Below are 22,563 nucleotides of genomic sequence, written 5' to 3' on the forward strand. Positions count from 1 at the left end.
CCTGGGCAACAGAGTGAGACTCCATCTCAAACAAACAAAATTCCTGAACCTGTCGTTCACCTGCCGAAATCATAGAAAAGTCATATCTACTATGTTATATTGTATAATATATTTTCCTTATAAATAACTGGGAGGATCAGGACATTGGTGTGAATGGGGACAAAGTTAGAACTTTCGGGGTCTAGAAAACATGGGGAAAAGACTCATTCAATTTTAGAAGCTAGAGAAACCAAAGTGACCTAAATTCTGCCATTGACCTGCTGCTAAATCTTGTTGTTGAATGTGCTGGTAAATATTGATAGCACTATATCATTAATTTATTCTTTTAATATTTTGATAACAGTATATAGTTGGTCTCATTTTTAATTCTAAGCACATGATTTTATTTTATGCCTATAAAATGTTATTTTTAAGAAAGAATCAGCCAAGCACAGTGGCTCATGCCTGTAATCCCAGCACTTTGGGAGGCTGAGGCAGGAGGATCACTTGAGCCTGGGGAAGTCAAGGTTGCAGTGAGTCGTGATTGTGCCACTGCACTCCAACCTGAGTGACAGAGTGAGACCCTGCCAAAGAACAAGAAAGAAAGAGAGAGGGAGGGAGAGAAGAAGGAAGGAAGGAAGGAAGGGAGGGAGGGAGGGAGGGAGGGAGGGAGGAAGGGAGGAAGGATCCTTCTCCCTTGAAGTATACCTTGAATTACCTTGAAGTATACTACTAATGAACAGCAATTTGTGTAAAATTTTGTAAAAATACAGTTCTTCTTTTCTTTATTTTTAATCCAATCATTCTCCCTACTCTCTCCTTCCCTCCTTTCTCTTTCCCTCTAGCTTACTCCTCTCTCTTTCCTTTCCCCTCTTTCCCTCTTTCCTTTTTAGTTTTTGATCCATAATAAATAGGGTACTAGAATATTAAAGCATATAACATCATTTTCTCACTTAATGATGGAGGGGCAGATGACCTGCACAATAATAATTTTAAATAACCAGCAATGGTATGGTAGTAACTTTATTTGCATAAGATCTGTTTTCATTAAAAGGAAATACACAAACACACACACACAAACATATACTACATTGTGTGTGCCTGGGTCAACACAAGGGCAATCTGAAGACTGAAGATTCATGGCAGGGAGGGGCGTCAACACAGACATGCCCTTCCCTGTGTCAGTGCTCAATTTTCCCAATGCTACTGGCATAACAGACCCACTTCAGCTACTCTTACAATTAAATCCTGTCCCGGATCTTCCTATTTGAACCCCTTTTCCCTTCCAATATAAGAGATGAGAGTCTCTTGGTATGTTTCCAGGGAGGCCCTCTGGCCTTCCCACTTCGCATTTATTTAATTGCTGATTGATCAATCTCAGCTCTTTGCTACCTTTTCCCAGGGCATCAATGGAACTTAACCACAGCCAGCCAATTGCACCGTCATTGTGATGACTATTCCTCCCTTATTTCTCAAATGCCTGATACATGGCAGCTGCTAGTGCATCCTCTTCCATGGGTATACATCCTAGGGTGTATATCACATGGAATGGAGGTTATGGGTAAGGCACAGTTGTGAATAAGGACAGGAGGTGAGGATAGCAGATGAAAAAATTGGAACCCCACCCCCAAGTGTTTGTGCAGGGACTTTTATCTGCCTGGATCATTTCCCCCATATCCTTTACCTAATTAAATTCTATACTTACCCTTCACAGCCCAACTCACACAAGAATCAATTTCATTCTAAAGTCTTCTTGGACTCTCTCCTAGCCTTATGCTGGAGTGGGTGCCTGCTTTGTTATTCCCATAACCCATTAGCCACCTCCATCATGTAACAACAAACTAAGCATTACTGTCTTCATTTTAGAGATTTAAAAAAAAAAAAAAAAAAAAAAAAAACTCCTTCAAGGAGCTTATTTAATGGAGGTCATACACCTTGTAACTACTGTAACTAGGAACATCTAGTTTGACAGGTGCCAACATCTAGGTGCTTTCCACCAAGACTTCTCAACACTCTTTTAAAAATTAAAGCCCTTTTTTTGGTGATTTTCTCCACAATCAAGACAAACAGAACACACACTAAATTCCACTGCTTCTCATTGCTTCTAAAGACATATGTCTTACATTTTAACATCACTGAAATCTGTGTGTAAATTATGATCAATGGCATATTATAATTTGAGTAGCAGCAATTTTTGCTTTTCATGGTGACACATAAAATACTGAGGCGTTTGCAATTTATAAAGTGTTTTCTGTGTTATAAAATGGGGTGCAACAGAAACTTCTCTGATATTTAACACTTTGCTTTCTTTGATACTGCTGTTAATAGCTCTTGTAGCTACAAGGAAGGTGCCATGGCTGATAAGAATAAAGAGGTGAAGGGCATTGGTGGTTTCTACTACATAGCCTGGAAAAGTTCTTTTCTTTTTCATGTTTTCTTTTCTCTTATCCTGTTGCTAGAGGTGGCCCTTTTTGGTATGTCGTAGTAGATCTTGGTCCTTGTTTTCCTCTCTGCATAACTATGGTACAATAGTTCTCAAGTGTTCCACTCACCTAATGGCAGCATGGCCTTCGATTTTTAAATGTATCCTCACCGGCTTCTCACTGTCTTTGGACCTCTTCTATTTAATCAGAGTTTTTCACACAAAACAGTTGCTTGATGCAATTTTAATTAAATGAATGCTTTGTTTCATTATGTTTATTTAGAGACTGCACAAGGTCTATTTCAAAACAGCACATGGAAAAGCAAGTAAAGAAAACAGCTCTGGGTTGGGTGCAGTGGCTCATGCCTATAATCCCAGCACTTTGGGAGGCCGAGGTGGGTGGATGACCTGAAGTCGGAAGTTCGAGACCAGCCTGAGCAACATGGAGAAACCCTGTCTCTACTAAAAATACAAAATTAGCCAAGCGTGGTGGTGCATGCCTGTATTCCCAACTATTCGGGAGGCAAAGGGAGGAGAATCACTTGAACCTGGGAGGCAGAGGTTGCAGTGAGATGAGATCACACCATTGCACTCCAGCCTGGGCAACAAGAGCGAAACTCTGTCTCAAAAAAGAAAAGAAAAGAGAAGAGAAGAGCTCTGAGAGTGGGAAGTATTCTCGACCATGGGAGATAAGCAAGAATAACTGCCTTGATGAAAGATAAGTAATTAGGGAACAAAAGAGAACTTCTAAAAAGTTTATAAATACTGCTTTGGTGAGATCGAGAAAGTGCCTTCTTAAAATACGAATACACAGTCAAAGAAAAGAAAGATTCCAAAATATAAACTCAGAACTTAAAAACATTTCAAGAAGGTTTCTGAAAGATCATGGACATCTCCCCAAATGTCAAAGTGGATTCTTCTCCCCACTCTCACCTGCTGGGCAGAGCTTATCTTTGGAGTAGGAGAGTAAAGGTTCTGGAAAGTAACCACTACAAAAAAGGGAAATGATAGAAAGGCTGGATAATCTTGAAGACATGGGGGAGGCACCTGATTCCATTGTCATCAGTGAAAGAGAAAGACTGTAAAGATGGATGGAAAGGATTACTCTTGATCCCATTATAAACTCTTTTGTTTCTATCAGGGGTGTGTGTGTGTGTGTAAATGTATACACTTTTTTCAAAAGCAATGAAAATAAGAGATAAAGAAGTGCAAGAGGAAGACAAAGAGTAATCTTGTGTACATAGTGTGTTCCATTACATATGTTACTCTCCATTCCATGAAGTTGCAGAGTTATAATATTAATAATAGGCTGCATTTAACAGAGAACTTTCTATGTGCAAGACATTGTGCCAAGTACTTTCCATGCATTCTTTCATTTAATGCTTAGAATGCCCCTATCAAATAATAATGATTATTTTCTCCATTTTACAGTTGAGGAAAGGAAGGTTCAAAGAGATGAATGCCCAGAGCCCAGAGACACATCGTTCTATGTGGTCATGCCAAGAAATGAGCCCAGCAATCTGAGTCTAAATAAGATGCCCTCAACATTTCACTACTCTGCCCCCATGCCTGTGAGACATGTAAAATCAGATTAGGCAGAAGACTTTCATGTCTGAAAGTCAGGATACAGACCTGGGCTCCAGATAGAATTGTGGGCTTGATCAGCAAATGGAAGTAAAGTTGTACGAGTGGATGAAATCCCAGGACAGTACCTGTAATCAGAAGAGGAGACCTCAGGCAGGTCTGGTCTATCTCAACACATAAGGAGTAGACAGAGAAAAAGAAGCAAACTTCAACCTCAGAGATTGATAAAGTAGGAGAAAAACTAGCAAAGTGGTATTTCATGAAAGTCCATGGAAGGCAATGTTTCAAGGAGAGGGTTGTCAACAGAGTCAGTGGCTGCTCTAAGTCAAGTTATGAAAGGGACTGATTCTTTCACGTTAGAAATGAGAAGGTAATTGGTGATGTTGCCCAGAGCAGTTTTAATGATGCCATTGGGTGTATGCCAAGCTTCCATGGGTTGAGGCGTACAAAGTAAAGTGGAGATAGCAAGTGTATACAAGTCTTTCAGGAAGCTTGTCTATCATGAGGCAGAGAGATAATGATTGGGTTAAAGAAAGCGCTTTTTGGAGACAAACAAGGGCAGAATAACATAATGATTAAGATAGAATCTTTTTTTTTTTTTTTTTTTTTTGAGACTGAGTTTCGTTCTTGTCGCCTAGGCAATGAGATCATGCAATGGCATGATCATGTAATGGCACGATCTCAGCTCACTGCAACCTCCGCCTCCTGGGTTCAAGTGATTCTCCTGCCACAGCCTCCTGAGTAGCTGGGATTACAGGCGCCTGCCACCATGCCCAACTAATTTTTATATTTTTAGCAGATACGGGGTTTCACCATGTTAGCCAGGCCGGTCTTGAACTCCTGACCTCAAGTGATCCACTCGCTTTGGCTTCCCAAAGTGCTGGGATTGCAGGCATGATCCACTGTGCCCAGCCAAGATAGAATCTTATGCTCAGAGTTTGGTTTGAACCCCTGCTTTGCCACACGCATATTGCATAATCTTGGTTGGTGCTTAACCTTTTGGAGTTTCATTTCCCTCATGTGCATAATGTAGAAAACAACATCAACCTTAAAAAGAGGTTGAGAAAAAGAAGTTAATATATTTAAGAGGCTTTAGTACCATGTTTGGTACGAACTAAATGCTTAGTAACTGGGAGTTGCCATTTTATTAATGCTATTTATATGCTACTCAAGAGGATATTGAAATGCCTGTGGTTGAAGTAAGAAGCTGAAGATAAAGGAGAGGAGACTCGTTAATGGAGTAAAGTCCCAAAGAAGGCAGGGAAGATGAGATCCAGAACACAAGTAGAGAAATCAACCCTAGAAAGAAGGGTAGATTGGTGAGTGCTGAGGTTGGTAAGTTTGCAGGGTCAGTGATGCAAAGCAGACTCATCTTCTGCCTGCTGCCTTCTGTTTCCCGAATGATGCTGAAGTGTTGAGTCATGTGTTAAAGGGTAGGTGGTGGAAGCATAGGCTTGATATGAGTAGAAAAATTTAAGTATCTACCATGGAGAACACATGGCCTTATAAAACATATTAGAGAAGTTGGATCATGTGCATCAAATGTTAACATAGTAAGCATGCTAACAATGTCACATTTTATGCTTACTAAATCACTTGATTTATTTCTCACCTGCAGTGATACAAATTGACCAAAGAAAACAAGAAAAGACCCACTGCTTCTAAACGACTCCTAATTTCATTGTCACATGACAAATACCATTTTTCTTAGAGTTTTAAAAGAATGCTGTGGCCAGGCGCAGTGGCTCATGCTGTAATCCCAGCACTTTGGGAGGCTGAGGCCGGCGGATCAACTGAGGTCAAGAGATAGAGACCAGCCTGGCCAACATGGTGAAACCTCGTCTCTACTAAAAATATTTTTAAAAAATTAGCTGGGCGTGTTGGCGCAAGCATGTAGTCCCAGCTACTTGGGGAGGCTGAGGCAGGAGAATCACTTGAACCCAGAAGGCAGAGGTTGCAGTGAGCCAAGATCGTGCCACTGCACTCCAGCCTAGGTGGCAAAGGGAGACTCTATCTCAAAAAAAACAAACAAACAAACAAACAAAAAACAAGAATGCTGCATCTCTTTGGGAAAATTATTGCTGTAGTTTGTAATTACTGATATGACTCATACATCCTATTGATAAGTGCACTTACACTGATCTTTAAATAGCACTGGCAAAGAGAGAGAAGCAGACAAGCAGCTTTTAAAGACATTAAGTTCCTGTTCTTGCTTATGGGCTATACAAGGTTAAAGATTAACTTTAAATACAATAGATTATATTTTGAAGGTGAGCTCTAAGAGATGTGGTTCCACAATTTACACAGAAATGTGACTCTTTGATAATCCTTAAAATATCATTTCAAAAGGTATATCTTTTCTGCAGAAATCACAGAGGGAAAACATCCCACAGTCTGTCATAAAAAATATGACTAATTGGTTCTCTGTGCTTACTTTGTTTAATAAAGTGTATACCTTGCTCAAGCCATCATTATTTACCAAAATAAATAATGACATTTGATTAGGAGTAATCAAATGAAAATAATTTTTTTCCAAATCGCAGTTAAAAGAAAATTTATTCTCTTATCCCCAAAACAACACATGTTAAGAATAGAAAAACATTTTAAAAATCAGCTACCTTCTCATTACAGTGAAATAATGATTGTTCACATTTTGTTATATATTCTTTCAGTATTTTTTCCAAACATTTACACATATCCATGTATTTAATAAAAGGGATAATTTTGAAATTTTTTTTGAGACAGGGTCTCATTCCGTCATCCAGGCTTAAGTGCAATGAATGGCCTGATCACAGCTCACTGTAGCCTCGACCTCTCCAAGTGATCCTCCCACTCAGACTCCCGAGTAGCTAGGACAACAGGCATGAGCCACCACCTCCAGCTAATTTTTGTATTTTTAGTAGAGATGGGGTTTTGTCATGTTGGCCAGGCTAGTGTCCAACTCCTGAGCTCATGGAATCTGCCAGTCTCAGCCTCCCAAAGTGCCACCTCCCAAAGTGAGCCACCGTGCCTGGCCCGAATATGCTAACATTTAGAAAGTTAATCCTTTATTGCTAAACATTATTTCCTCCACTGACATTTTTCTCCTAGTTGATATTACAACTTACAATAGGTTAACATCTTTATAGATAATTTTTGGCATATAACTCTTATATTTTTCATTTATATTCCTAGAAACCTTAATGCTGGGTTAAAGACTATGTTTTCTTTTTTAATCATTTGCATATCAATTTCACAAATATTTAGTGACCATTCAATAAATATGTAAAAGTTAATTATATATTTATTGAATTATCAGTGGTCTGGGCACTAGGAATACTCAGGTGGGACAAATACAGTCCCTGTACTAAATGATCCTGAGGTGTAGGAAAGCAGACAGAAAGTAAAGTAATCCTTTGTCACACAATGTTAAAATGAAAACCAGAAAGACTACAGGAAGTGCATTCTCACCATCAGTATATGAGACTGCCTATTTCTTTACATGCTCATCAACTTCAATACTAAGCTTAAGAAAAAAAATTGCCAGTTTGATGGATGAAAATGTTTCTCAGGGTAATTTGCATTTCTGTGATTACTGATGAAACGGAACTTTTTTTCATATATTTATACTGCTCTGACATATTTTGGGGAAAAATGCTGGTTAAAAATTTGTGCAATTGTTTGGCTTTTCTATGCGTCTCCTAGCGCTTTATTTTTCTTTTCTATTAAATTTCCACAGCTCTTTAGAGATAGAGTTGAAATAATCAATATCGTGATAAGAACATATTTATAGTGTTAGTTGATAGAGTTCACTTGCCTTTATAGCACTATAAGGACGAACGAGGAAGAAATTTTTATACAGTACATTCGAGTGGACATTATCATAAATTATCAAGGTATTTAGTGGTTCTAAAGAAAGAAGTAAGGAATTAATTTTATTTCTTTGAATGCCTGAATTTACATTCTCTCTCTCTTTTTTTTTTTTTTTTATTAAAATGGAATCTCGCTCCGTCGCCCAGGCTGGAGTGCGGTGGTGCGATCTCGGCTCACTGCAAGCTCCGCCTCCCGGGTTCACGCCATTCTCCTGCCTCAGCCTCCCCAGTAGCTGGGACCACAGGTGCCCAGCATGACGCCCGGGTAATTTTTTGCATTTTTAGTAGAGACGGGGTTTCACCGTGTTGGCAAGGATGGTCTCGATCTCCTGACCTCGTGATCCGCCCGCCTCGACCTCCCAAAGTGTTGGGATTACAGGCGTGAGCCACCGCGACCGGCCTGAATTTACAGTCTTAATATCTTTCTCCTACATATATATTTTTACTTCTATTTATTCATTAAACCAATATTTTGTGCAGTACAAAGACCCCTATTATTATCCCGGAGTAGCTGACCACAGTAACTGTTTATTGACAACCATTTCCTCCATTCTTTTGTGCTTGCAGAACCCGCTTTTGTTCCATTATCTATCCCTCAAAGAAGTAACTCTCAACCCAACTCAGTGGTACCTCCTAGGCAACTGGGAGGCGGACACCCCACTCATTTTGCCACAGTGATTGGGCTGGTTCTCAACATGTGACACATTTTAACCAGTGAGATGAGGAAGAAGTCCACTGGATGTCCTCTGGGAAAGATTTCCTCCCTTTTACAAAAGCTGAACACAGAAAGAGATCATCTCTTCTCATGTTGTCAAACACTGGCAGGTCTCCTTGTGATATCTAGAACCATGACTACCATCCTGAAATCAAAGCCACCCTATTGCATAAGGCTGACTGATGCACTTGAGTGTGAACTTACCCTTGGCAACATTACTTCACCTCTCTGAATTCAGTCTCTTCATTGGGAGACGGGGAGAGAGAGAGAGATTGTTCTGCATTTCTCAAATTATCATTTTATAAAGGTCATTTTAACATTAAAAAATGGAAAAGACATACACTCAGGAAAAGAATCAAAGGTTGAATTAATTAAACCTTTTTTAAAACTTTAATATTCTGTCATTATTTTCTTTATTTCTTTGTGAAGTGAAAAATTCCTACAGACTCTGGATAAGAGCCCGTTTAATTAAGTCATATACTCATAAAATAAATAATGATGTGAATATATTTTTAGTTCTATATAAGATAAGGGTTCTGAAAAGTCAGAGATCATTGAGGATAGAAAAGCTGGGGAGGCCGGGTGCCGTGGCTCACGCCTGTAATCCCAGCACTTTGGGAGGCCAAGGCGGTTAGATCATAAGGTCAAGAGATGGAGACCATCCTGGCCAACCAACGTAGTGAAACCCCATCTCTACTAAAAATACAAAAATTAACTGGGTGTAGTGGTGCACGCCTGTAGCCCAGCTACTCGGGAGGCTGAGGCAGGAGAATTGCTTGAACTCGGGAGGCAGAGGTTGCAGTGAGCCGAGATCGTGCCACTACCTTCTAGTGGGTGACAGAGCAAGACTCCATCTCAAAAAAAAAAAGAAAAGAAAAGAAAAGAAAAGAAAGAAAAGGCTGGGGAACCTTCATAGAGGTAGAGTCATTTAGCCACGTGGCATGTGGTCAGTGGGCATTGTAAGGTGCTTCGTAATTTACTTGTAATTTACTTTGACTTGATGCTTATATGGGAAACAGAACAAAATAAGGAACGTATTTTGTAAATTTTTTTTTTTTTGAGACGGAGTTTCGTTCTTGTTGTCCAGGCTGGAATGCAATGGCACAATCTCGGCTCACTGCAACCTCCGCCTCCCAGGTTCAAGTGATTCTCCTGCTCAGCCTCCCGAGCAGCTGTGATTACAGGCACCCACCAGCATACCCAGCTAACTTTTTGTATTTTTAGTAGAGACAGGTTTCTCCATGTTGATCAGGCTGGTCTCAAACTCCCAACCTCAGGTGATCAGCTCACCTCAGCCTCCCGAAGTGCTGGGATTATAGGCATAAGCCACCACGCCCAGCCCATATTTTGTAAATCTTTAAGCCTCTTATAATAAAAACAATTTATGTCAACACTGAGAATCCACATGGATTGTTTTTCTTAAAAGGGCTTGATTCTGAGAAACACTGGACTAGGCCAATTCTAAAATCCCTCTAAGCACTACAATGAAAGCAGTATAAACTGGGAATGAGGAGCCAGGTTTCCACAATCAAGCCAATCTCAGCTTGACCCTCGGTTCTGTTACTAACTGGCGATGTGGCTTGGGGCTAGTTGCTTAACCTCTGCAAACTGTTACTTAACTGAAAAGTTAGGGTAAACGTTATTGTGTTTTTTCTTTTTTTTTTTTCGAGACATAGTCTCACTGTGTCACCTAGGCTGGAGTGCAGTGGTGCAATCTCGGTTCCCTGCAACCTCTGCCTCCCAGGTTCAAGCAATTCTCCTGCCTAAGCCCCCCGAGTAGCTGGGACTACAGGCGTGTGCCACGATGCCCAGATAATTTTTTGTATTTTTAGTAGAGACAGGGTTTCACTGTGTTAGCCAGGATGGTCTTGATTCCCTGACCTTGTGACCTGCCCGCCTCGGCCTCCCAAAGTGCTGGGATTACAGGCATGAGCCGCCGTGCCTGGCCCAATAGTTATTGTCTCTTACCATTATGTTGTAGGTAAAACCTCGGCATATGAAAATAGTAGCTATTGCTGTCATCTGTGGAAGGTCTGATCATTTGCACTCCCCCACCCCGACTTTTTAGCAGCTCAACCTTGTTGAGTTTTGATTTACATTTGTACAAGTTTCTGATTTTGTTAAATTAATACTCAAGATCAGCAGTTTACTTAGGATCAATTTACTTAGGATAATTGTCTTTATTTTAAATTTTTGTGGTATTATTTTTTAAGTATAAATTAGGGATCTTAACAACCAATAAGGCATAGTTTCCACAAATTAAAGCAGACTTAGATGAATCTTGACTTGGAAATACTTTAGACCAAATAAAAATTGTGTTTCTTTGATGCATATTTTAAATAACAAGTATTCTTTCTTGTCCATTACAGTACAATTCAGATTTTTTCTTAATTTTAGTTGATCTCCTTCATACCTAGCCCACGTTTTTAAGACATGTGGATTGACAAGTCTACATTCAAAAAGTTCTTTTTTTCAGGAGGGTGCCTGAGTAAGTGCCACTGCATTAACATTCTGTTAATACTCTAGAGTGGCTCAACTCATTCCTGAAGGGGTGGCCTGCCCCTCCACACATGTGGGCTTTTCTCGTTAGGTGGAACGAGAGACTTGAGAAAAGAAATGAGACACAGAGACAAAGTATAGAGAAAGAAAAAGTGGGCCCAGGGGACTGGCGCTCAGCTTACAGAGGACCCAAGCCGGCACCAGTCTCTGAGTTCCCTTAGTATTTATTGATAATTTTCTATACCATCTTAAAGATAAGGAAGTGGCAGGACAATAGGATCATTTTAGGGAGGAAATCAGCAGTAAGATATATGAACAAAAATCCCTGTGACATGAATAAGTTTAAAGGAAAATGCTGTGCCTTGAGATGCATATGCAAACATCTCCATAAACCTTTTAGCAGCATTGCTCCAGCAAGTCCCACCTTATTCCTAAAGGCAGTTTTCTCCTGGCTCAGTAAACAAAGCATACAATCGGGTTTTACAGGGAGATGTTCCATTGCCCAGGGACGGGCAGGAGACAAATGCTTTTATCTTACTTGAGATTAAGAAAATGGTGATGACCTTTAACCAGCAAGCTGCCTTCAGGCACTTGTTTAACAAAGACATATCCTGCACAGCCCAATATCCATTAAACCTTGAGTCACCACAGCACATGTCTCTTGCAAGGACAAGGTTGGGGGTAGGGTCACAGATTAACAGCATCTCAAATACAGAACAAAATGGAGTCTCTTATGTCTACTTCCTTCTATATAGACACAGTAACAGGCTGATCTCTCTCTCTTTTCCCCACGCATTCCCTTTCAGTCCAGGTTCATAATGTAACCTGTGCACCTCAGAAAAGAAATCCTTGCATCATTGGATTGAAACTAGTCAGAAACTTTTAAACACAGTGGGTGGTTTTAACTGGGTCAAGCAACACTGGACAGTGGTTTTTTGAGAATGGCTTGAGCTGTTCCATAACCCTTGAGTGCACAAGAACACACTTCTTAATTTTTTTAATCAAATTAATTATGGCTTGGTGTTTCCACAGCCTGCCCCAACCAGCACTGGTAGGACATAAAATGCCACTTAATTTTCAGGGCCTTTCTCCCCTGCTCCTCCCTGTAGATCATACACAAACTCCTACTTGCTCAATCCATAGGGTGGGTTAAGGCCATAGTGGTAGTTCCTGTGATACCCCAAGTCCATCAAAAATAAACTTGCCTCTGTACAAGGCACACACTCTCTCTCTGTCCCATTAAGCCCCTGGGACAGGGCTGTGATACTCAGTATGGATTCTCTAGGCATCCCTCTTTGGGGTGGTGTATGAGAGCAGAAAGCAGGTCCTCACCTCTGGTGGAACCACCACCCTCTCTCCTCATAGTGTTGGGGAGTCCAATTCTTCTGAGTTGGGCTGCTGCCCTTGAAAGGACACAAACCCATCACAGCCTTGAGCAATGCCTCCACTTCCTGGGCCCGACACAAACCCGTCACAGCCTTGAGCAATGCCTCCACTTCCTGGGCCCGGCACAAACCCGTCACAGCCTTGAGCAATGCCTCCACTTCCTGGGCCCGGCACAAACCCGTCACAGCCTTGAGCAATGCCTCCACTTCCTGGGCCCGGCACAAACCCGTCACAGCCTTGAGCAATGCCTCCACTTCCTGGGCCCGGCACAAACCCGTCACAGCCTTGAGCAATGCCTCCACTTCCTGGGCCCGGCACAAACCCGTCACAGCCTTGAGCAATGCCTCCACTTCCTGGGCCCGGCACAAACCCGTCACAGCCTTGAGCAATGCCTCCACTTCCTGGGCCCGGCACAAACCCGTCACAGCCTTGAGCAATGCCTCCACTTCCTGGGCCCGGCACAAACCCGTCACAGCCTTGAGCAATGCCTCCACTTCCTGGGCCCGGCACAAACCCGTCACAGCCTTGAGCAATGCCTCCACTTCCTGGGCCCGACACAAACCCGTCACAGCCTTGAGCAATGCCTCCACTTCCTGGGCCCGACACAAACACATCATAGCCTTGAGTACAACCGTTTGTGAAAGTGCAGGAACCAATAAGAAGGCTGCTAAAAGCATAACTTAACATTAACATGTAAACCAATTGTAATGCTGTAGCCTAGAGAAATGCCTTGTTCCTCTGTAACCTGACAAGTCCTGTTTACCTCAAGCTATAAAAAGCAAGCGCACGTATTGTTCCAGCCCCTCTTGTATGTTGTAGAACGGAGGGACCAAGTTCGAACTTGCATTAAAGATCCTTGCTGCTTGGCTTTGACTCTGGACTCTGGTGGACTTCTTCAGGGAACACATGGTCTGGGCATAACACCCTCTTCTTCAAACTTTGGAGTGCTTCCTGTCCCAGACAATACAGGTTTTTGTACCACTAAGCCTGGATTTTGAAAGCAAAGTCCTCTTAAGAAGGAAGGGGAAGTTTAGCCCTGTAAGCTCAGGTCTGACTTTCGAGCATTTTGTGACAAAACCATTTCACAATTTAAATTTGCCTGTTAAGTTATAGAACAGCACTAGAATATCAATAAATCATTATGCTACATTTGTTTACACAAAAGCCTCCCTGCCAAGACCTTACCTTTTTCACTGTGTAGCTCGCATGTTTAGCAGAGTACCTGGTGCTTAGTAGGTACCCAAAAATTGATCAATGAATTGGGCCTACATATAGTAGGTTTATTGGCCTACATATGCTAGCTCTCTGAGAAAGAAAGCCAATTGGCCTGAGTATGTTAGCTTTCTGAGAAAGAAGGAGTTGCGGGAATGCAAGGAAGAGGAAAGGAGTGGAGAAGAGCCTGGAGGAAAGGAAAGGGTAGGAGATAAAGAATAATTTTTGAGTACCTACCATGTTTTGGCTCCTTGTTACTGCATTTAATCCCTAGAAAATAACCACATAAGCATTCTCATCCACATTTCAAGGCGGAGGAAACAGTGATTCAATGAATTGTTAAATAATTTATCCAAGGCTAGGCGCGATGGCTCACGTCTGTAATCCCAGCACTTTGGGAGGCCGAGGAGGGCAGATCACCTGAGGTTGGGAGTTCAAGACCAGCCTGACCAACATGGAGAAATCCCGTCTCTACTAAAAATACAAAATTAGCTGGGCATGGTAGCACATGCCTGTAATCCCAGCTACTCAGGAGGCTGAGACAGGAGAATTGCTTGAACTCGGTAGGCGGAAGTTGCGGTGAGCCAAGATCATGCTATTGCACTCCAACCTGGGCAACAGCAGTGAAACTCTGTCTCAAATAATAATAATAATTTATCCAAGATGGCTGAGAGCTAAGATGTAAAAGGATGTACCTCTGAATTCAAGATCCTACTAATTTCTACAACTTTACCACTTCCTGACTGTCCAAATATTTCCAATTAATCTTGAGACTCTGTCTGAAGTTGCCTGCATTTGAAGATTTAAAATAACATAAAAATGCTCCTGTGTTTGTCCTGAGGTCACCAGGATGTGAAATGTAAGCAGCTGGAAGTCAGTTCTCAGAAATGGTTTCCATGGTGGCCAACAGTGATTGGAGCCCAGCATGACTGTCATTTTGTCTCTTCAACGACAGTTAAAATGCCCTCAGTTAACTAGTTCTGGGGATCCTAATGGCTCTGAATTCACTCTTCCAAAGGAAAGTGTTCCCAAGTTACTCTCTAATAGCCTTTTACTGACAGGAGGCCTTTTATTAATACCAGTGATTTTTCTTTCTCAACCCCTAAGAGGACTAGGCATCTGGATGTTCATGCTGTCTGGGGGAAATTATACATGACTATACCTTAGGTTAAGAAAGAGTACCTTGGCCGGGCGCAGTGGCTCAAGCCTGTAATCCCAGCACTTTGGGAGGCCGAGACGGGCGGATCACGAGCTCAGGAGTTCGAGACCATCCTGGCTAACACGGTGAAACCCCCGTCTCTACTAAAAAAAAAATACAAAAAGCTAGCCGGGCGAGGTGGTGGGCGCCTGTAGTCCCAGCTACTTGGGAGGCTGAGGCAGGAGAATGGCGTAAACCTGGGAGGCGGAACTTGCAATGAGCTGAGATCCGGCCACTGTACTCCAGCCCAGGCGACAGAGCGAGACTCCGTCTCAAAAAAAAAAAAAAAAAAAAGAAGAAAGTAACTTGTATCCCTAGAATGTAGAGCTGCATGTTCTAGATGGACAAGAGCTCTTAGGGTACAGTTTATTTCTTCATTTTGCACCTGCATTTTTTTAATGCCTCCTTGATGTCTCTATGTCTATGTCTACAGAAGCTCCTTCTTCAAAACGTTGCATGACGCAGCTAAAACCACCCACTGTGTCTAAAAGTCTAATTAATTTTAATTTAATCATGTAAGGATTTCTTTTCTAGGTACACAGGTTGCTTTATGAACTTGGATTAAAGAGGGAATGAGCTGGCCCATTACTAGAGTATTAATAGAATGTCAATTCAATGGTATCTACTCAAGCATCCCACAGGGGGCAGGGGGAAGAACTTTTGAATACAGACTTGTCAATCCATATGTCTTAAAAACTTGTGCTAGGTATGAGGGAGGTCAGCCAGAATTAACGAAAAATTTGAATTGTAGTGTAATGTTCAAGAAAGAACACTGGCAACTTGGAGTCTTTCAATATATTTTATTTATTTACTTATCTATTTCTTTATTTAAGATAGGGTCTTGCTCCATCCCCCAGGCTGGAGTGCAGTGGCACCATCTCCACTCACTGCAACTTCCCGCCTCTGGGGTTCAAGAGATTCTCATGCCTCAGCCCCCTGAGTAGCTGGAAGTACTGGAGCTCGCCACCATGCCAGCTAATTTTTGTAATTTTGGTAGACACGGGGTTTCCCCATGTTGGCCAGGCTGGTCTCGAACTCCTGACCTCAGGTGATCCGCCTGCCTCAGCCTCACAAAGTGTTGGGATTACAGGCGTGATCTACTAAATATACTTTAGTTTCAGAGATGATGATGTTCTGAACTGCTAAGCTTTCCCTTCATTTAAATAATATGCAGGCCAGATATTCTGCTAACTTTTCTATGAAAGACTTAAAAAATGAGGTAAAAAATGAGGACATGGCCAATTATTTTGTTCCAATGACCAAAGTGTGCTGCAAGGGAGGAAATGCAACAAATATGAAAACTGGGGCTGGGAATGTTGGAAAGGGTGTAGCAGGCACTTGTTGGTCCCCACCATTCTCTTCTTTCTTGCTAGCAGGGCCCTGATTTGTTTTGGGCTGCAGAGTAGTACCCAGTCACCTCAAATGAATCAAGACTGACTGAAGTCAATTATGACAATCTCATATTCTTCATATGTTGAGTGGTCTCAGGGTGAGCTGATGTTTCATTTCTGGACAATGAAAAGGAGAAGTCTGCTGATGTCTTCTCAGAAAAATTGTTCTCCCTGCTAACAAAGATATGTGTAGATAGAGTACTTTATCTTGAGCACCCTTTATTCTTGCTCTGGTTATTGCCTTATGAGAGCAGCTGCAGCCATGTCATGCTTGTGAGTGAAAAGTTAGGAGAGTGGAAAAGACATTCGTTGTCCATTCAGCAGGTATTTACTATTGCCAGGTCTTCTAGACCTTGGGGAATACATTATTAAATAAAACAGACAAAGTCTTGCATTGGACATTTATCCAGAGCCCTAATATTTTGGAGCAGAAGGGACATTAATGCCATTATTGCTTACGACATTATAAATTAAATATTTTATTTCTTTCAGCCCAAAGAATTCCAATGGACATAAAACATTTATTATTACTATTATTAAAAGTTTAATGAAGTGCCTATGCTTAGCTTAGGCACTTCATTAACATTTTGGTAACTTCCACAGATTTCCAGCCTTGCAGATTTATTTGCATGCATTACTCTACATGCAGAATTTACCTACCCCACCCCCGCAAAAAAGAAGGCATGGTGGCCGGGCACAGTGGCTCAAGCCTATAATCCCAGCACCCTGGGAGGCCGAGGCGGGCGGATCACCTGAGGTCAGGAAATCGAGACCATCCTGGCTAACACGGTGAAATCCCATCTCTACTAAAAGTACACAAATTAACCGGGTGTAGTTGCAGGTGACTGTAGTCCCAGCTACTGGGGAGGCTGAGGCAGGAGAATCGCTTGAACCCTGGAAGTGGAGGTTGCAGTGAGCCGAGATCTTGCCACTGCATTCCAACCTGGGTGAGAAAACAAGACTCAATCTCAAGAAAAAAAAAAAAACCCAAAAAAACAAAACAAACAAACAAAAAAATATCGGGCACGGTGGCTCAAGCCTGTAATCCCAGCACTTTGGGAGGCTGAGGCAGGCAGATCACGAGGTCAGGAGATCGAGACCATCCTGGCAAACACGGTGAAACACCATCTCTACTAAAAATACAAAAAAATTAGCTGGGCGTGGTGGCGGGCGCCTGTAGTCCCAGGTACTCAGGAGGCTGAGGCAGGAGGATGGTGTGAACCCAGGGGGTGGAGCTTGCAGTGAGCGGAGATTGCGCCACTGCACTCCAGCCTGGGCGACAGAGCGAGACTCCGTCTCAAAAAGAAAAAAAAAAAAAAAAAAAAAAAAAAAAAGAAAAAAACAAGGAAGGCAAGGTGGTTTTGCATAGTAATCTGAACCAGAGAAAAGAAAGATGTGGAAAAGAAGGATAGAAAAGTGTCCATTATCCAACCCTCAGGGACACCCTGTAGAGAAGCAGGAGTTATAAATGAAACCAAAAGCATTATGACAAGAGGCTTACAAGACAAACTGCATAGGCCAGGCACGGTGGCTCACGCCTGTAATCCCAGCAATTTGAGAGGCCGAGGCGGGCGGATCACCTGAGGTAGGGAGTTTGAGACCAGCCTGACCAACATGGTGAAACCCCATCTCTAGTAAAAATACAAAAATTGACCAGGAGTGGTGGCATGTGCCTGTAATCCCAGCTAATCAGGAGGCTGAGGCAGAAGAATCACTTGAACCCGGGAGATGGAGGTTGCAGTGAGCCGAGATCGAGCCACTGCACTCCAGCCTGGGCAACAGAGTGACACTCCGTCTCCAAAAAAAAAAAAAAAAAATTAACCAAGCATGGTGGTGGGTGCCTGTAATCCCAGCTACTCAGGAGGCTGAGGCAGGAGAATCGCTTAAACCTGTGAGATGGAGGTTGCAGTGAGCCGAGATTGCACCATTGCATTTCAGCCTGGGTGACAGAACGAGACTCTGTCTCAAAAATAAATAAATAAATAAAGACAAACTGCGTACACCATAGCACTATGGAGCTTAGGTGCCAAATTGCTGCTTAGACAAGAGACGAGCATGTCCCCAATCTCTGCACAGCACAGGATGGCATCTGACAGGAATCTCAGCATAGCAGTGGAGCAGAAGTGCCAGGAAGTAGCGTTCCCACTGGAGATCCTGGCCACAGTGGCTATGTCGAAGAACCACAATACAGTGGTTCCTAGTAATGAACTTCAGTAGTGATACAAAATTAGAGCATGTATGGACTTGTTCCTGAGCACAAGTGAAACATCCATGAAATTACAGATGAGCTGGGGTTCCTACATATGTCAGGAAGGGATAATGAGGATGCTAAATTCAGGTCTTACTAATGTTCCTGTCACCTTGTTTACACCCACTGGCTGTGAAGGCCAAGGATGTTCAGGTTACATTGCAATATTAAAATTGTGGGAAATGACTGCAGCTTCTCTTTCTTTCATTATTTTCTAATTTACAGATAGCTCTTCTCTGTTTCTTAATTAACTCCTCCAAAAAAAAAGTATATATATTCATTTGTTCAATTTTAGATTGTGAGTATCCCAATAGAATTTAATCTTTTCCTAGGGAGGAGAAATAAAAATTCTAATTAGAAAGCACAGGCCAAAAGAAATTTAGATGAGGAGGATGCTATGGAAAATACTAGACCTTTCTTTATGGTTAGAGGCTTGTAATGTCTGCTGCGTCACAGACCCCCCTTTGAGACTCTGTGGACACTCTAAGCTTCTCTACAGGAAAAGTTCATTTGCAAGAGTACATCGGAAGCCCATTCACTACCCCCTATCTTGGAAGCAGAAGGACCCTAGAATTACACATATCCCTGTCTTGTGGACTGAATGCTCATGTGCTCCCCCTCACTCATATGTTGAAGCCCTAAACCCATAGTGTGATGGTATTAGAAAGTGAGCCTTTGGGAGGTCATTCCATTTAGATGAGGTGACAGATGTAGAGCCCCCATGATGGGATTAATGCCTTTTTAAAAATAGGAAGACCTGCCATCCTGTGTTCCAGCATGTGTGCGCTTAATCTCAGCTGGTCCACCCGAGGCCCCCTGAGGACCAATCCTATTCCCCTGCGTGGCCCCTTATCCGTTCCGACATGATGAAAGAAATGATCATGAACCAGGAAAAACTCCCCAAACTGCAGGCACGAATGCACATTGGTGGGAAAGGAACTGCTCACAGAAAGAAGGTGGTTCATAGAGCAGCCACAGCAGATGATCAAAAACTTCAGTTCTCCTTAAAGAAGTGAGGGGTAAACAGTATCTCTGGCATTGAAGAGGTGAATATGTTTACAAACCAAGGAACAGTGATCCACTTTAACCACCCTAAGGTTCAGATATCTCTGGCAGCGAACACTTTCGCCATTATAGGCCATGCTGAGACAAAGCAGCTGACAGAAACGCTATCCAGCGTCTTAAACCAGCTTGGTGCAGACAGTCCAACTGGTTTAAGGAGACTGGCTGAAGCTCTGCCCAAACAATCTGCGGATGGAAAAGCACCACTTGCTACTGGAGAGGAGGATGATGATGAAGTTCCAGAGCTTGTGGACAATTTGGATGAGGCTTCCAGGAATGAGGCAAACTGAATTGAGTCAACTTCTTAAGATAAAACTTGAAGAAGTTACTGGGAGCTGCTATTTTATAAGAAATGTTTGTTTATGGACCTGATAAAATCTAGATCTCTAATATCTTTAAGCCCAAGCCCCTTGGACACTGCAGCTCTTTTCAGTTTTTGCTTCTACACAGTTCAATCTTTGCAACTTATTAAACCGAAGAAACCTGGGAATAAAGTTTGTAACAAGGGTTAATAAAGTTCTTTGTGTAGTAAAAAAAAAAAAAAAAGAAAAGAAAAGAAAAGAAAAGAAAAGAAAAGAAAAAGAAAAAGAAAGTAAAAGAAGAAGAGGAGACCCAAAAGCTTCCTTTCTCTGCCGTGTGAATATGTAATGAGAAGGCAGCTGTCAACAAGCAGGGATAGGGTCCTCACCAGATGTTGAATCTGCTGGCACCTTGATATTTATTTGTTTATTTATTTATTTAAGACACAGTTTCACTCTGTAGCCAGGCTAGAGTGCAGTGCAACCTCACTGCAACCTACACCTCCCTCCACCTCCCGGGTTCAAGTGATTCTCCTGCCTCAGCCTCCCAAGTAGCTGGGACTACAGGCATGTGCCACCACGCCCAGCTGATTTTTGTATTTTTAGTATAGACAGGGTTTCACCATGTTGGCCAAGATGGTCTCGATCTCTTGACTTCGTGATCCACCCACCTTGGCCTCCCAAAGTGCTGGGATTACAGGCGTGAGCCACCGTGCCCGGCCTGGCACCTTGATCATAATCAGCCTCCAGAACTGTGAGAAATACATGTCTGTTGTTAAGCCACCCAGTCTGTGGTATTTTGTTATGGCAGCCTAAACAGACTGAGGCACCCAGGTTGGACGCACTTGTGTTTTTTACCTCTGTGCTTTTTGCGTGCCAACTAATACAAATGTTATACTTTGTAATCTAAGTCCCAAGTGTCAACCCTAAATCTGAAAGGTTAATAGAAGCTCAACATAAATACTCCTAAATCTCCTGAAATGATTTCAATTAAATAAGACTGGCTTTTGAGAGACATTAAAATGTACTGACATTGAAAGAAAAAAATGTGTCTTTTCACTTAATTGTTAAAATCACCCCATCTATATCCTGCCCACATAATTCTCAACTAATAATAGCCTATTTCACTCAGTGTCAGCAAAGAATACAGAATGCTGTAATCCACATGTATGTTATTTTGTTGCACATGCCTGAAAACTATAATTAGCAGATATTTTCTTCAAACATCAAGTCAAACATTTTTGAGAGTTTTTTCTTGCTTACAGAAAATTCAGGAGCAAACAGCTTGGAAAAGTGTTTTTTATAAAAAGACAAGGAAAACAATCCCTGTTCTATCTTACATGATGATTCGACTTTGAATCTGTCACCATATTTACTAATTCTTTTAAAATTACATCTGAAAATGTGTGACTTGAAGCAAAGAATATACCATCATGATGCAAATGTCAAAGAAAACACATCGAAAAAGATGAAAGCAAGTGAAGGCCATAGAAGTCCCTAAAAATGACTGATTGGGTTTAAAGATATGACAATCACTGGTGACCTTAGCAAGAGGCATTTGTTCCTGATAAATGCAAAGGTACAATTGCAGTGGGTTAAAAAAAATTCAGGCACCTCCATATACAATGGATTACTCTGTAGTGGCTAAACAGATTGAGGTGCATCTATAAGTGCAAAGCTAGAAATATGTCTATGAGGAAAGCAAGTTTGCCAAACAACGTGAATAGCATGATTTGCAAAAGTAAAATTATCAGTGTATAAAAATATATGTAGATATAGATAGAGCCTTATTTGTATATTTGTAAATGCATGAGAGAATTGTCTAAAAGGACATATATTTGTACCAGAGGCCTTTTGAGGCCCCAGATTGCCTACCCTCAGTCCATCTCTGATTTCAGCCATAGCTATGTAGGTGGTTCCACACACGCTCTGACTGTAGTGGTGATGTCCCGCTGAAAGAGCATGCCGGTGGTCTTTTCATACTCTGCCTTGGGGGCTTCTCAAGGAAGCCCACTTAGCCTTGCAAACAAGAGCCAGCTAGGAAAAGTGAGTGAGCAATACTCAACCAATGTAGAATGAGAGCTACTGTATAAATTCCCCAGCCCCACCACAGCCTTCAAGTGGACAAGTCTGGGAGTCATCCTGTATACTTTTTAAAATTGCAGTAAAATATACACAATATAAATTTACCATTATAATCTTTTTTTTTTTTTTTTAGACGGAGTCTCCCTCTGTCACCTAGGTTGGAATGCCGTGGTGCCATCTCGGCTGACTGCAGCCTCCACCTCCCAGGTTCAAGCAATTCTCCTGCCTCAGCCTCCCCAGTAGCTGGGACTGTAGGCATGTGCTGCCATGCCCGGCTAATTTTTGTATTTTTAGTAGTGATGGAGTTTCACGATGTTGGCCAGGATGGTCTTGATCTCCTGACATCATGATCTGCCCACCTAGACCTCCCAAAGTGCTGGGATTACAGGCATGAGCCACCACACCCAGCTATTACTTTTAAAGGCTGAATAATATTTCATTGTATGTATATATCAACTTTTGTTCATACATTCATCTGCTGAGGGGGCATTTGGTTTTTCCACATTTTGAATATTGTGAATAACGCTGCTATGAACATGGCGTACAAGTATTTGTTTGAGTCCCAACTTTAAATTCTTTGGGGTATATACTGTGGAGTGAAAATGCTAGGTCATATGCTAATTCTAAGTCTA

The 22,563-nt window shown here is 41.9% G+C and overlaps 1 pseudogene; it reads left to right on the top strand.

Annotated features, from left to right (window-relative positions):
- Positions 1-19,351: 19,351 nt before the first annotated feature.
- LOC104672132 lies at positions 19,352-19,837 on the top strand (annotated as a pseudogene).
- The last annotated feature ends 2,726 nt before the right edge of the window (positions 19,838-22,563 follow it).

The sequence above is a fragment of the Rhinopithecus roxellana genome, chromosome 16, assembly GCF_007565055.1.
Source record: "Rhinopithecus roxellana isolate Shanxi Qingling chromosome 16, ASM756505v1, whole genome shotgun sequence".
In the NCBI taxonomy this organism is placed as follows: Eukaryota; Metazoa; Chordata; class Mammalia; order Primates; family Cercopithecidae; genus Rhinopithecus; species Rhinopithecus roxellana.